Consider the following 16,163-nt stretch of genomic DNA (forward strand, 5'->3'; position numbering starts at 1 on the left):
TTACAGCTCTTAAGGGTGGTCTGGAGTTGTTTGTTCCTCCCAGTGGGTTCGTGGTCTCACTGACTTTAGAAGTGAAGTCGCAGACCTTCACCATGATTGTTACAGTTCACAAAGGTAGTATGGACCCAAAGAGTGAGCAGCAGCAAGATTTATTATGAAGAGTGAAAGAACAAAGCTTCCACAGTGTTGAAGGGGACCCAACCAGGTTGCTGCTGCTGGCTGGGGTAGCCAGCTTTTATTCCCTTATTTGACCCTGCCCACGTCCTGCTGACTGGTCCATTTTACAGAGTGCCGATTAGTCCATTTATACAGAGTGTTGATTGGTGCATTTACAAACCTTTAGCTAGACACAGAGCACTGATTAGTGCATTTTTACAGTGTTGATTGGTGCATTTACAAACCTTTAGCTAGACAGAAAAGTTCTCCAAGTCCCCACCTGACCCAGAAGCCCAGCCGACTTCACCTCTCAATCCCCCCTGTAAACAGGACACCCCAACTGCTGTTGGGAATTGGGCAATGACCACTCTAGCTACTTCCTGCTGGATAGGGGTGAAGAAGGGGCCCTGCAGTTGTAGTGTCCTCCAGAGGGGAACTCTTTAGGCCAGTGAAAAGGCCAGGGGGTTGGTCCAGTGGTCCTTGGTAGAAGTTGTTAGTTGAGCTCATTTGGGGTTCCATTTGTAAGACCATCTGTAGCTTGATGGCCTCAATTCTACAGGAAACAAATTTGACAAGGAAGTTAAAAATAAAGGGCCCAAGGGCAAGTAACAGCAAGATGGCTGCCACAGGACCTAGAAAGGGGAGAAGCCATGTCGCCCAACTCCACAGGTTGGTGTAAGAGTTTGAAAGGCATTGTCTGATTTCAGAAGCCTTTTCCTATAAATGCCAGGCGGCATCTCGTATTATCCCTGACTGGTTAGTGTAAAAATAACAGTCTTCCCCTAAGAAGGTTCAGAGTCCTGCTTTCTCAGCAGTGAGGGGGTGTAGGCCTCTGCGGTTTTGAAGAGTCACTGCTGCCAAAGAGTCTATTTGGGATTGCAGAGTAAGGATAGATTTCGTTATTTCTTGCAAACTGTCTGAGAAATCCTTTGAGAGTGTGTGGTAGCAGGATAATGAAGTAGATAAACTGGCTATTCCAGTTCCTGTAGCAGTAGCCATTCCTAACCCTACAAGTAGGGGTATTAGTTGTATGGTTCTGTGCTGACAGACTTGAGCTTTGAGGGCTACTTATAGGGTCTGATTTCCTAGAGCAATGTTAATGTTTGGACTTAGAAAAATTAAGGTGCAGGTGCCTGTCCAGTTAGTGGGCAGGCAGATATAGGTCGATGTTCCACATAAGAAGAATATACCTTGGCTGGGTAGACAGAACTGGCTGTGTATGTTAAAAAGGTGTGTGAGTTTGTTGTTTTCATTTTCCCATACTCCTAGAGTACTTGCCAAGGTAGCTCTGGTGAGAGGCTGGAAAGGGGCATTGGGAGCAAACTGAGTGGCTCATGTGTTCTATTTTCCCATTGGAGAAAAAAACATTTTGTATCTATTAGGAAACATTCGAGAGAGCGATTGAAAGAGGGGATGAGAAGGCATTCACTAGTGGTGGGGGTGATGCTGCAGGGGATCCACGGGTGAATGGTCATGTGGGGAGTATGTCTGCCATTACAAAACCTGGACTGTTTGTTAAGTGGGGAGGAGGTGATGATTTTGGGGGGCCCTGAGAAGTGGACAAGCCATCCGAATGGAGCTGTTTGAGTGACTCGAAAGTTACTATGATCAGTTGGGAGTTGAAGTTGTAGGGTGTAATTACACTGATGGGGTAGTAGGTGCCCCAGGGGCAGGTCTGATAACAGGTTATGTTGGATGCATAAAGGGGCTTGGAAAGTTAAGATGGTATTCGTAGTTACAAGGCCATGTATGGGCTTTTCATTGCTTGTGTAATAGGTGAGGTTGGAAATGTAAGAACATAAAAGTTGGATTGCACGTCCTGTTAGGGCATTCTTGGTCGTATCAGAGATGGGGAAGTCAGCTAATGATTGCATATTTAGGTGGAAAGGGTCTTTTCCTTCATAATGAGGGTGGTAGGTTAAGTTGGTGAAGACCCAATTTTTGCAGGAATGGGAGTGGCAATGTAAGCAGAAGTTGATAGAGAGATACAAAGCCAACAGTCATTTGCCAGGGAAGGATTGGACTGGTTTAACAGAGAATGGGTTAAGAGTCTTCTAGAGATAATTAGGAGCTAGCAGAAGGGGAGGGGTGATTGTATGAGGTGTCCAGGGAAGCAAGAGGGATAGACAGGCAAAGAGTAAAAAAGAAGGTAAAGAGAGTGTTCTGGAAGATGAGATCATCTTATCCAGTCTGAGTTAAAGGTAGGAGTAAATTGCTGTCAGAAGGAAGATAGTAAGAAGATTGATGTGATTAGGATTTTCATCCCGGCAGGAGTTACAGTATATAGTCCTATCACAAAGAGTATGGTTAATATGCTACTTAATAATATGATGAAATAATAAAAGGATTCCATTAAAGGGGAAAGGAGAGGTGTTAAAGATAATGTAGGTTTTCACTTACCTTTTTTAAGGAGAAAGGGGTTTTTCTTCAGGATCAGTGTAAGAGTCTTTTTAGTCTGAGATGTTCCCTTCCAAAATAGGAGGTGCAAGTCCTCCAATGGTTGGCAGGTTTATCGAGGCTGGTCTGGCTAATCTTGGGACTCCTGAGCTGATTGTCCTGCAGGTTCCTCAGGGGGTGTCCAAAATTTAACTAGGGTGTGGTGAATTCAAGATTCCACTCCTGCCATCTTAACTGCAGTGGAGGTAGAGAGGATTACTGAGTATGGTCTTTCCCACAAAGAGTCCATAGATGGGGAGGTAGAGGGGAGAGTTTTGACCAACACTAGATCTCCTGACTGAAACAACTCTGTTCCCTTTTCTCTGTGACATCCTTCAGGTACGTTTTTAAGGTTTTGTTGATATTTTGCCAAAGAAGTTATATCTTTGACCAAGTTGGCCATTTCCTGATCAAGTAGGAGGTCATTTGTGAGAAAAGGTCATCCGTACAGCATTTCATATGGACTGAGCCCCATTTTGTGAGGAGAATTTCAGATTCTTAATAAGGCCATGGGCAAGAGAGTAGGCCAAGGGAGATGAGTTTCTTGTGTTGGTTTCCTTAAGTGCCTCTTGAGTGTTTCATTTGACTTCTTGACCTTCCCTGAGGATTGTAGCCTCCAGGCGCATTGAAGGTGATATTGTATCCCTGGCGCCCTGGAAATTCCCTGAATTATCATATCTTTAAAAGCTGGACCATTGTCTCTCTGTAAGCTTAGGGGAAGCCCAAATCTAGGAATTATTTCATGAATTGAGACTTTAATCAATTCTTAAGCCTTCTCTGTCTTGCAGGGGAGAGCTTCTATCCAATCTGAAAAGGTATCAACACAGACCAACAAGTATTGAAATCCCTTTGACTTAGGCTTATGGGTGAAGTCTAACTGCCAGTCCTCTCCAGGATAGTGACCTATTCTTTGTTCCCCCAAAGGAGCCTTACGATGGACCAAAGGATTATTCCTTTGGCACACCTCACAGGCTTTGACTACCTGTCAGATGGTTCAGAGGAGGTTTGGCCCTGTAAATAGGGATTTGGCCATTTGATGAGAATTTTCAATATTCATATGAAAAGTTTGGTGGAGGGTTTTAAGTATTTTCCACTGGCTGGCTTTGGGTATAAGTACCTTTCCTTCTTTGGTTGTTAACCACCCCAAGGGGAGAAAACTATGCCCCCGTGAAAGTCTCCACTCTGCTTCAGTTGGGGAATACTGGAGCTTAATCCCTTGGAGGGGGTTGTTCCATACCAAGGGTCCTTCCATAGGTATTTCTAATGGGAAGTTCCACCTGGCAGCAATTTTGGCTGCAGCATCTACCTGACGGTTTCCTTCTGCCTTTTGTCCTTCATCTTTCTGATGGCTTTGGCAGGGTAAGACTGCCACCTCCTTAGGTTTTTGCACTGAGTACAATAACTCCATAATTTCCTTGTGGTGTTTAATGGGGGTTCTCTCAGAGGTTAGGAACTCCGTTTCTTTCCATAGTGCAGCATGGGCGTGTAGGATTAGATAAGCATACTTGCTATTTGTATACACATTTATTCTTTTTCCCTTTCCCAGTACTAAGGCTTGGGTAACTGCCACTAGTTCTGCTAACTGGGTACTGGTCCCTGAGGGAAGAGGCTTACTTTCAAGTGTGGTTACATCACTAACTATGTCATAAGCTGCTCTTCGTATCCCGTTCCACAAATGAACTTCCATCGGTATATAGGTTAAGGTCAGAATTAGCGAAGGGGACTTCTAAGAGATCATCCCAGGCATCATAAGTCTGGACTATAATTTGTTGGCAGTCATGCTCGATTGGTTCCCCATTCTCTGGGAGAAAAGTGGCAGGGTCCAGGGCCACACATATACGTATTTGAAGAACCAGTCCCTCAAGGAGTAGCACCTGGTATCTAAGTAGGCAGTTGTCTGATAGCCATAAACTTCCTTTGGCACCTAGTACGCCATTTACATCATGAGTAGTCCAGACAGTGAGATCCTTTCCTCTGACACTAAGATGGCCACCGCTGCAACTACCCTTAAACAGTGAGGCTAGACTTTTACTACTACATTAATTTCCTTACTTAGGAATGCCACTGGTTGTGGAGTTGTCCCGTGAGTCTGAGTAAGGACTCCAAGAGCTATCCCTGCTCTCTCTGTGACGTATAAAGAGAAGTTTTGTCCTGTGGGAAGGCTTAATACTAGGGCTTGTTTTAAGGCTTTGAAGGCTGTTTCTGCCCCTGATTCCCATTCTACTAGATAAGTATTTGCCCTTTGGGTCTCCTTGATTAGAGTATAGAGGTGGCCTGGCTATCTTGCTGTATCTGGGCATCCATAGTTGGCAAAAGTCGGTGATTCCAAGGAACCCCTGCAGCTGTTTTAATGTCTTGGGGTAAGGATAATCCAGTATAGGCTGCATTCATTCTTGCTGAGGGCCCTGGTCCCTCTGGCTAAGATGAGGCCTAGATATTTGACCTCCAGTAGGCAAAGCTGGGCTTTTGACCTAGATGCCTTGTACCCTTGATTAGCTAGAAAGTTCAAGAGATCTAGAGTAGCCTGCCAGCATGAGGCTTCCGAACTGGTAGCCAAAAGTAAATCATCCACATACTGAAGGAACAGAATGCCTAGACTTGAGAAGTGGCCTAGATCTTGGGTCAGTTCCTGACCAAACATATGAGGGCTATCCCTAAACCCTTGGGCAAGACCATCCACGTAAGTTGGGACATGTGGTCTGTGGGATCCTCAAAGGCAAAGAGAAACTGGGAGTCATAGTGCAGGTGAATACAGAAGAAAGCATCCTTGAGGTCCAGAATAGTGAACCATTCTGTTTCCTCTTGTATTTGAGAGAGCAGGGTATAGGGGTTGGGTGCAATTGGATATATTGGAATTACTGCCTCATTGATGGTCTAAGATCTTGCACAAGTCTCCACTGACCATTCAGTTTTGGTACTCCTAGAATTGGGGTGTTGCAGGGACTGCTGCATTTCCTTACTAAGTCTTGAGCTTTTAAATATTTAACAATATCCTGTAATCCTTTATAAGCTTTAGGCCTTAAGGGATATTGCCTTTGATAAGGAAAAGTGGTGGGGTCTCTTAGCCAGATTTGGACTGGGTGGGCATTTTTGTCCTTCCAAATTGTCCTTCCAATGCCCAGACTTCAGGGTTGACTCCCTTCTCAAGTAGGGGACAACAAATGGGTAACTTGTTCCCCATATTCATGTAGATAACAGCTCCAGCTTTGGCTACTATATCCCTCCCTAATAAGGGTGTGGAACTTTCAGGCATAACAAGAAAGTCATGTGAAAAGAGCAAAGTCTCCCAATTGCAACTGAGGAGGTGGGAGAAATACCTGGTTACAGGCTGTCCCAGGATTCCTCAGATGGTAATGGACCTTGAGGACAGTCATCCGGGACAGGAGATTAACACTGAGAAGGCTGTGTCAGTGTCCAGGAGGAACTCAATGTCCTGACCCTCAATGGTTAAATGTACCCCGGGTTCAGTGAGGGTGATGACATGAGCTGGCGCTTGCCCCAGGCACCCTCAGTCCTGTTGTTGGATCATCTGATTGGGGGCTTGTGGCCCAGAGAACCAATGCACTCTGGGGCAGTGTGCCTTCCAGTGATTGCCTCAGCATAGCAGACAAGGATGAGGAGGTGGTTTGTTTCTCGTTGGACAAACTTTTTTAAAGGGTTCTTGTAAACCACGCTGATAAAAAGCCTTACCGGGTGATTGGTCTGCTCCATTTTCTTTCCTCTCTGAACCACCAAGGTTTGTTTGTCTGAGGGCCATGACTAAGGCTGCAGCCTTTCTCTGATCTCGCTTTTCCTTTTGGGCCTCTTCCTCTTGGTCCTTATTATAGAACACCAAGTTTGCCAGGTTTAATTATGCCTCCAGATTTTGTTCAGGGCCCAGGGCTTGCTTTTGGAGCTTTCTCCTGATATCTGCAGCTGATTGGGTAATAAACTTATCTTTTAGGATTAATTGACCCTCGAGTGAGTTGGACGACAGGGGAGTATATTTTCTTAAGGCCTCCTGTAGCTGCTCAAGGAAGGCAGAAGGCTTTTCTTCCTTTCCCTGAGTTATGGTGGACATCATTGAATAATTTATGGGCTTTTTCCTAATTCTCCTTAGTCCTTCTAGAACACAGGTCAACAGATGTTTATGACTCCAGTCCCCAAGATCTGAGTTGAGGACCCAGTGGGGATCCATACTGGGGATGGCTTGCTGACCGGTAGGGAATTTGTCCCTTTCTTCAGTTGTCATTCTATCATTTACTTGACTAAGACACCAGGTATCTCCAAATTCTTGGGCTTCAACTAAAGCCACATTCTTTTCATTAAAGGCCAGGGTTTGATCTAACAATAGCATGACATCTCTCCAGGTGAGACAGAAGGTTTGCCCTAGACCCTGTAGGAAATCTATGTACCTATCAGGATCATTTGAAAACTTCCCCAGGTCTGCCTTGATCTGTTTTAAATCAGAGAGGGAGAAGGGGACAAGTACCCAGGTTGGGTCAAATTCCCCTCCCCCTACAGCTTGAAGGGGACATAACCAATAGCCCGGGAAGTTTTGTGGTCCTTTGGAGATTTCTTTGCTTGTTTCCTTCTGGACAGGGGAGATTGGAGGAGGCTTATCATTAATAGGAAGGAGAGCTATAGGGAAGCTAGGATATGGGGTAAGCCAAAGATCCTCCTGTGGGATGTAAATTGCAAGCTTTGCATAGTTGTGTATTCTCCTTCAATGAAAAGAAAACTTGGACATAAGGAATTTCACTCCATTTGCCTTCCAGGAAAGGTCGAGCTGCAGGATAGTATTTTAATTTATACTTCCCTCAGGTGGTCATTTTTCCCCATCAGAGAGAGAATATTGGGGCCAAGCCATAATGCAGAAAAAAAATGAGCCACCTCTGTTTTAGGGTTTGTGGGTCAAATTGGTTCCAATGGCTTAGGATGCATTCAAACGGTGAGCCTGCTGATGCCTGAGTGTGTCCCATCTGAAAGACAAAACTGCCCACAGTTTTGGTTTGTTTATTTCTCCCACCTGCCCAAGAACCCTCAATGGTCCCTGGACCCTGCTGATCGGAATACTTGCACTCGCTGATGTAGCAGCAGAAACACTAGTTTTCCGCCTAGGTCACAAGGAGGACCGAGGAAGGCCGGATTTAGTGGCCCTTACTGACACATCCTCAAAAACATGCATTCTTGCCTGTCCTCCTAGACCACAAAGACGACCGAGAAAAATTGAATTTAGTGGCCCTTACTGCCACATTCTTGAAAACTTATTAGAGTCCTAAGCATTCTCCTGTTAGTATTGAGACTTTACTCATGTCCTATAAAGATGTTATGCCCAAAAAAGAAGCAGAGGGCCATACTCATGGAGGGAAGGGATCTCCAGAGTTGGAAGAGTGATGCCTTTTGTCCTCACTTATATGAATAGGAAGTGTAAAATTTCTGAGGCTCCTCACATCCTAGCTTCAGGAATAGCTTTTGTTAGGTCTGCTTGTCTGAGGAGGGTTCCTAAAATTCCAGATAGTCCCCCACCCCAATGGGGCTTTGGGCAAATATTATGTCTTTCCAATTGGTGAGCCTGGGTGCCTAAAGAAGGTAACAGAGTCCTGAAGTTTATACTAGAAATCATTCTTACAGGAGAAACTAGAAAGGCACCAGAGACAGGGAATGGTTTTCAGAAGCGGGACTAGCCTTGGAGAAGAGAGGCAGGAGGAAGTTTATCTGACAGGTCTTAGGAACCAAGAGGCAAGGGTCAGGATAGACAGGATAGAAGGGCGAGTCTTGCTTGGGTGACATGACTTTGAGAGTTCTGTTCATGGCCACAGGGTCAACCAACTTGTTGTCGAGACCCTGGAGCTGAATGGCTTTCCTCTCTGTCGACTCTCGGCTCAGCCTGGAAGTACAGGAAAAGCAGAATCTGGTTCCAGGCAAACCACCACTCCCAACTCCAAAGAGTCGGGGGTTGCTAGAGATCTCTTTCCCAGAAAGCCTGACACCCATGTCTTTAGTCCAGCAGCCGCACAAGTCGCTTTTAACTGGCCAACAGGTGCCCAGTATTTAGCCCCCGAATTCTAAGGAAAAATAGGACAGAATAGTATGCGAAAGGAGTCTGATGGTACTCACTGCTTGGTGATTGTCCCATGTGAGTTGCCAAAATGTGTCTGGAATTGGTTCCTTCCAGTAGGCTCTTGGTCTCGCTAACTTCAAGAATGAAGGCGCGGTCTCTTGTGGTGAATGTTACAGTTCTTAAAGTGGCGTGTCCAGAGTTGGTTCCTTCAGATGTTCAGATGTGTCCGGAGTTTCTTCCTTTCAGTGGGCTCGTGGTCTCGCTGACTTCAGGATTGAAGCTGCAGACCTTTGCAGGGAGGGTTACAGCTCTTAAAGGTGGCACATCCAGAGTTATTTGTTCCTCCTGGTGGTTTGTGGTCTTACTGACTTCAGGAGTAAGCTGCAAACCTTTGCAGTGAGTGTTTCAGCTCTTAAAGGTAGCATGGACCCAAAGAGTGAGCAGCAGCAAGATTTATTATGAATAGCAAAAGAACAAAGCTTCCACAGTGTTGAAGGGGATCCAAGGTGGTTGCTGCTGCTGGCTTGGGTGGCCAGCTTTTATTCCCTTATTTGGCCCCACCCACGTCCTGCTGATTGGTCCATTTTACAGAGCGCTGATTCGTCTATTTTACAGGGTGCTGATTGCTTCGTTTTTACAGAGTGCTGATTGGTGCATTTACAAACCTTTAGCTAGACACAGAGTGCCATTTGGTGTATTTACAATCCTTTAGCTAAAAGTTCTCCAAGTCTCCACCCAACCCAGAAGCCCAGCCAGCTTCACCTCTCAATAGGATCCTGAGAACCCCATGCCCTGCACATGGGCAGGGATGCACCAGTACTTTCTCCATCAACAAAGGCCAAGTAATGCAGCCAGGGTCAGCTTGGCCATATGAAGCTAATCTGCTTGTGCCATTGCTGAGTACCCTAGCCTATACCCCTGAGATCATGGTGCAGCAGGGCTTTCGCTGCTCTACCACAGGCAGAAATCAAGGCATTTGGAGTACCCCCTTGCCTAGACCAGCATCCTGTGATGCCCTATCCCTCATAAATACACATTGTGGTACAGAGGGACCCTCTCCACTCCATGTCCAAGCAGATCTCTAGGCATTTAGATTGTCTACTCATCTAGTTCAGCAGTCTGAGTGACCCCACTCTTCTGTGCAGGCATCCTGGTGCAGGGGGTACTTTTCTGCTACATGCCCAGGCAGATCTCCAAGCATTCAGAGCACCAGCTTCCTGGTCCGGCAGCCTGAGTCACCATACTCCTTCTGTACAGAAATCTCAGTTCATGGGGCCCTCTCAGCTCCATGCTCAGGCATATATCCAGGCATTAAAAACACCCACAGACCCGGAGCAGCAGCCTGACCTGCTCCATCCTTCCTAAACAGAGATCCTGCTGCAGAGAGGCCCTCTTTGCTTCACACCCAGGTAGATCACCAGGCATTAGGATCATCCACTCATCTGGTTCAGAAACCTGAGCTGCCTCATCATTCCTGGACATAGATCATGGTGCAGAGAGACCTTCACTCCATGCCCAAGTAGATCTCCAGGCATTTGGAGCACTAGCTCACATGGATCAGTAGCCTGAGTTGCCTGACCCTTTCTGTGCAGATATCTTGCTGCAGGGTGGCCCTCCCCACTCCATGCTCAGACAGATCTCCAGGCATATGGAGCACCCACTCCCTTGGATTAAGGGTTTAGGCTGCCCCTCATCCCTGTGCAGAGAACATGGGGCAAAGGAGGCTTCACAGCTCCACACATGAGAACATTACTGGGCACTCAGCAGCAACCCACTGTATTCTCTCCAAGTAATGCTGAGTATTTCTGCCATTGGGGCCTTGTAGGTGGACCTGCCTAGTCTGGCCCCACCCTTTATGATGTCCCCACACTCACATGGCACTCAGCAGAGAACTCAGACCACTGTGCACCCCATGAAGCAGCCCATTTCTTTAGGCAACAGAGAGTTTCTGCCAGTAAACAAGGATCAAGTATATACCCAGCATATTGGCAACAGAGGGCTCTCACCCATAAGTGCCATCTACTGGCTTATAGGTCAAACCGCACAGCCCAATATAAAACTTGACAAAAGAAATGCCTAGGGTGCCGGGCGCGGTGGCTCAAGCCTGTAATCCCAACACTTTGGGAGGCCGAGACGGGTGGATCACGAGGTCAGGAGATCGAGACCATCCTGGCGAACACCGTGAAACCCCGTCTCTACTAAAAAATACAAAAAAACTAGCCGGGCGAGGTGGCGGGCGCCTGTAGTCCCAGCTACTGGGGAGGCTGAGGCAGGAGAATGGCGTAAACCTGGGAGGCGGAGCTTGCAGTGAGCTGAGATCCGGCCACTGCACTCCAGCCCGGGCTACAGAGCGAGACTCCGTCTCAAAAAAAAAAAAAAAAAAAAAGAAAAAAAAAAAAGAAAAAAAAAGAAATGCCTAGGGCTATAGAAGCAAAGACAAAAAACCCTATCCAGCGTTCTCTACAGTCACTTCCCAAAGGAGTAGGGGAAGGGAAAGGGAAATAATAATAATAATAATAATAATAATAATAATAATAATAATAGAAAAGGAAAAAAATCATAATCTCATGGAAATAATTACAATAATTAGAAATGCCAGCATCTCCAGATAAGAGGGAACCAGTATAAGAATTCTGGCATTACGAAAAATCTTAATATAGTGACACTACCAAAAAGTTACACTATTCCCTAGCAATGATCTCTAACCAAAATGGAAACTCAGAAATGACAGATGGAGGACTCGAAGCATGGATTGCAAGGAACCTCAATGATATCCAAGACAAAGTTAGAAATCAAAATGAATAAACTTCTAAAGCAATCCAGGAAATGATGGAAGAGACAAACATGAAAATATATCAATCAGAGCTTCAGGAATAAAAAACATATTCAAGGAATTTCCAAACACAATTAAAGCTTTATCAATAGACTGGATCGAGCAGAAGAAAGAATTGCAGAGCTTGAAGTCCAGTCTTTCCAAATAAACCATTCAGACAAAAATAAACAAAAAGAAATTTTTGAAAATCAACAGTATTCAAGAAATATAGGATTATGTAAAGCCATTACACTTATTAATTATTGGCATTACTGAGAGAGAATAAGAAAAATAAACAACCTGGAAAACATATTTGACAGAATAATTCAAGAAAATTTACCAATTGTTGCTAGAGATGTAGACATCAAGATACAAGAAATGTAGAGAACAATTGCAAGGTATTATTTAAAAAACTAACATCACCTTAGGCCGGGCGCGGTGGCTCACGCCTGTAATCCCAGCACTTTGGGAGGCCGAGGCGGGCGGATCACAAGGTCAGGAGATCGAGACCACGGTGAAACCCCGTCTCTACTAAAAATACAAAAAATTAGCCGGGCGCGGTTGTGGGCGCCTGTAGTCCCAGCTACTCGGCAGGCTGAGGCAGGAGAATGGCGTGAACCCGGGAGGCGGAGCTTGCAGTGAGCCGAGATCGCGCCACTGCACTCCAGCCAGGGCGACAGAGCGAGACTCCGTCTCAAAAAACAAACAAACAAACAAACAAACAAACAAAAAAAACTAAAATCACCAAAGCATGTAGTCACCAGACTATGCAAGTTCAATGCTAAAGAAGAAAATCTTAATAGCAGCTAAAGGAAAAGGTTAGATCACATTGAAAGGCAACCCCACCAGAAGACTTCTCAACAGAAACCTTACAATCTCCAGAAGAGATTGAGGGCCTATTTTTAGCATTCTTAAAGAAAATAAATTTCAGCCAAGTATTTCTTACCCCACCAAACTAAGCTTCGTAAGCAAAGGAGACATATAAACTTTTCCAGATATGAAAATACTAAAGGAATTTATTACCACTAGACCAACCTTAAAAGAGATCCTTAAGGGAGTTCTAAACATGGGGGGGGGGGGGGCGGGGAAGGACAACACCTGCTAAAACAAAAAACACACTTAATGTGCATACCCTGCAGACCCTGTAAAGCAACCAGACTATAGAAACTACAAAGGAATGAGCAAATAGCTTCATGATAGAATCAAAACCTCATATATAAATGTTAACCTTGAATTGAAATAGTCTAAATGCTCCACTTAAAAGGTACAGAATAAGAAGATGGATTACAAAATAAAACCCATCTTTCTGTGTCTTCAAAAGACCCATCTCACATATGACATCCGTAGACTCAAAATAAAGGAAAGAGATTTATCATGTAAATGGAAAACAAAGAAGAGCAGGGGTTACTATTCTTATATCAGATAAAACAAACTTTAAAGCAACAATAGTAAAAAAGGACAAAGAAGGTCAATACATAATGATGAAGGGTTAAATTCAACAAGAAGACTTAACCCTCCTAAATTTATATATATAGCCAACGTCAGAACACCCAGGTTAATTTAAAAAGGTATTTCTAGGCCTACAAAAAGACTTAGACAGCCACACAATACTAGTGGGGAACTTAAACATACCACTGATAGATGCATGAGACAGATCATTGCAGGAGAAACCAACAAAGAAATTCTGGACTTTAAACCTGACACTTAACCAATTGGACCTAATAGACATCTACAGAATGCTCCACCCATCAACTTCAGAATTTACATTCTTGTCATCTGCACATGGAACATACTGCAGGATCAATCACATGTTCAGCCATAAAGCAATTCTAAATAAATTAAAAAACCAAAATCATACTAACCATATTTTTGAACAACAGTTGAATAAAAATAGAAATCAATACCAAAAAGATCTCTCGATTCACACAATTACATTGGAAGTCACATAACTTGCTCCTGAATGATTTTTTGGCAAACAACAACAAAAAAAAGAGAAAAAAAAATTCTTTGAAGTAGGTGAAAACAGAGACACAACATACCAAAATCTTTGGAATGCACAAAAAGTAGTGTCAAAAGGAAATTTTATAGCACTAAATGCCTGCATCAAGAAGACAAAAATATCTCAACTTAATTACCTAACCTCATGCCTAGAGAAACTAGTAAAACAAGAACACCACCCAAAATCTAGCAGAAGAAAATAAATAACTAAAATCAGAGAGGAACTGAACAAAATTGAGATCCCCAAATCCATACAAAAGATCAAGAAAACCAAAAGTTGGTTTTTTGAAATGATAAAAAAGATTGATAGACCAATAGCCAAATTAACAAAGAAACAAAAAAGAGAGAAAATTCAAATAAACACACCAGAAATGACAAAGGTGACATTACAATAAATCCAACAGAAATAAAAAAGATAATCAGAGAATATTATGAACACCTCTACACACACAAATGAGAAAAAGTCTAGAGAAAATGGATAAATTCCTGGAAACACGCAAGTTCCCAAGATTGAATCAGGAATAAGTTGAAACACTGAACAAACAAATATCAAGCTTTGATATTGCATCATTAATTAAAAACCTATGAACCAAAGATAAAAATAAAATAAAAATTATACAACAGCTGGATTCATAGCCAAATTCTACCAGACATGCAAAGAGCTGTTCCACTTCTTTTAAAACGATTCCAAAAAATCAAGGAGGAGGTACTCCTTCTTAATTTATTCTACAAAGCCAGCATTATCTCCTGATTCCAAAGCTCAGCAAAAAGCACAATGAAAAAAGAAAACTATAAACAAATATCCCTCAGGCACATAGATATAAAAATTCTCCACAAAATGCCAGCAAACTGAATTCAATAGCATATAAAAAAGTTAATTCCCCATAATCAAGTGGGCTATATTCTTGAGATGTAAGGTTAGACCAACACATGCAAATCAATAAATATGATTCACCACATAAACAATTAAAAACAAAACTCCTCAAAATATAACAGTCATCTATGACAAACACACATCCAACAACTTACTGAATGTACAAAACTGGAAACATCCTCCTTAAGAATTGGAACAAGACAAGGATGCCCATTCTCACCAATTCTATTTATCCTAATATTGAAAGCCCTAGCCAGCCAATAAGACAAGAGAAAGAAATAAGAGACACCCAAATACATAAAGAAGAAAGCAAATTATCTGTCTTCATGGACAATATAATCCTATACCTAAAAAACCCAAAAGATTTCTGGGACTGATAAACTACTTCAGTAAAGTTTCAAAATACCAAATAAACATACAAAAATCAGTAACATTTCTAAACATCAGTATGTTTAAGCTGACAGCCAAATCAAGAAGGCAATCACATTTACAATAGCCAAAAAATAAAATAAAATAATATAACATATCTAGGAATTCAGTTAACCAAGGAGGTAAAACATCTCTATGGGGAGAACTGCAAAACACTTCTAAAAGATATCACAGATGATACAAACAAATGGAAAAACATTTTATGCTCATAGATTGGAATAATCAGTATCATTAAGATGGACATACTGTCCAACGAAATCTACAAATTGAGTGCTATTCCTATCAAGCTACCAATGCCATTTCTCACAGAACTAGAAAAAAACTACTCTAAAATTCATATGAAACAAAAATATGCGGAAATAAAAAAATTGTTTGAAATGAATGAAAACAGAGACACAATATATCAAAATCTCTGCTATCCTGCAAAAAAATAAATACACAAAGGAAAGCTTATAGTGTTAAAGGCATATATCAAAAAGAATTAAGGATCTCAAATTAACAACCTAACTTCACACCTCAAGGAAATAGAAAAACAAAAATAAAACACACTCAAAGCTAGCAGAAGAAAAGAAATAACAAAGATCAGATAAGAACTGAATGAAATTGATACATAATTACAAGGACCAATAAAAGGAAAAGCTAGGTCTTTCAAAAGATAAACCAAATTGATAGACTGCTACATAGATTAATCAATAAAAAGGAGAGAAGATTCAAATAAGCACAATGACAATGGTGACATTGCAACTGATACCATTGAAATACAAAAGATCATCATAGATTAATATAAACATTTATAGGCACACAAACTAGAAAATCTAGAGGAAATGGATAAATTCCTGGAAACACACAAACTTCCAAGACTGAACCAGTAAGAAATAGAAATCCTGAACCAATTAATAATGAACAATGAATTTGAATAAATAATAAAAATAACTTCCAACACACACACACACACACACACAGAGAGAGAGAGAGAGAGAGAGAGAGAGAGAGAGAGAGGCGAGGACCAGATGGGTTCACATCTAAATTTTTCCAGATGTAAAAAGATGAGCTGGTTTCAATCTTACTGAAACCATTCCAAATAATCACGGAGGAGGGATTGGTACCTAATTCATTCTACAAAACGAGTATCAACCTGATATGAAAATCAGGCAATGACAAAAAAAAAAAAAAAAAAAAAGGAAGCTACAAACCAATATTCCTAACGATCATAGATGCAAAACTTCTCAGCAAGAAACTAGCAAAGTGTGGCTGGGCAGGGTGGCTCACACCTGTAATCCCAGCACTTTGGAAACCAAGACAGGAGGATGACTTGAGCCCAGGAGTTCGAGACCAGCTGTTCACACGGCAAAACCCCATCAATACAAAATTACAAAAATTAGATGGGCATGATGGTGCATGTCTGTAGTCCTAGC

The sequence above is a fragment of the Macaca fascicularis genome, chromosome 5 (assembly GCF_037993035.2).
Source record: "Macaca fascicularis isolate 582-1 chromosome 5, T2T-MFA8v1.1".
In the NCBI taxonomy this organism is placed as follows: domain Eukaryota; kingdom Metazoa; phylum Chordata; class Mammalia; order Primates; family Cercopithecidae; genus Macaca; species Macaca fascicularis.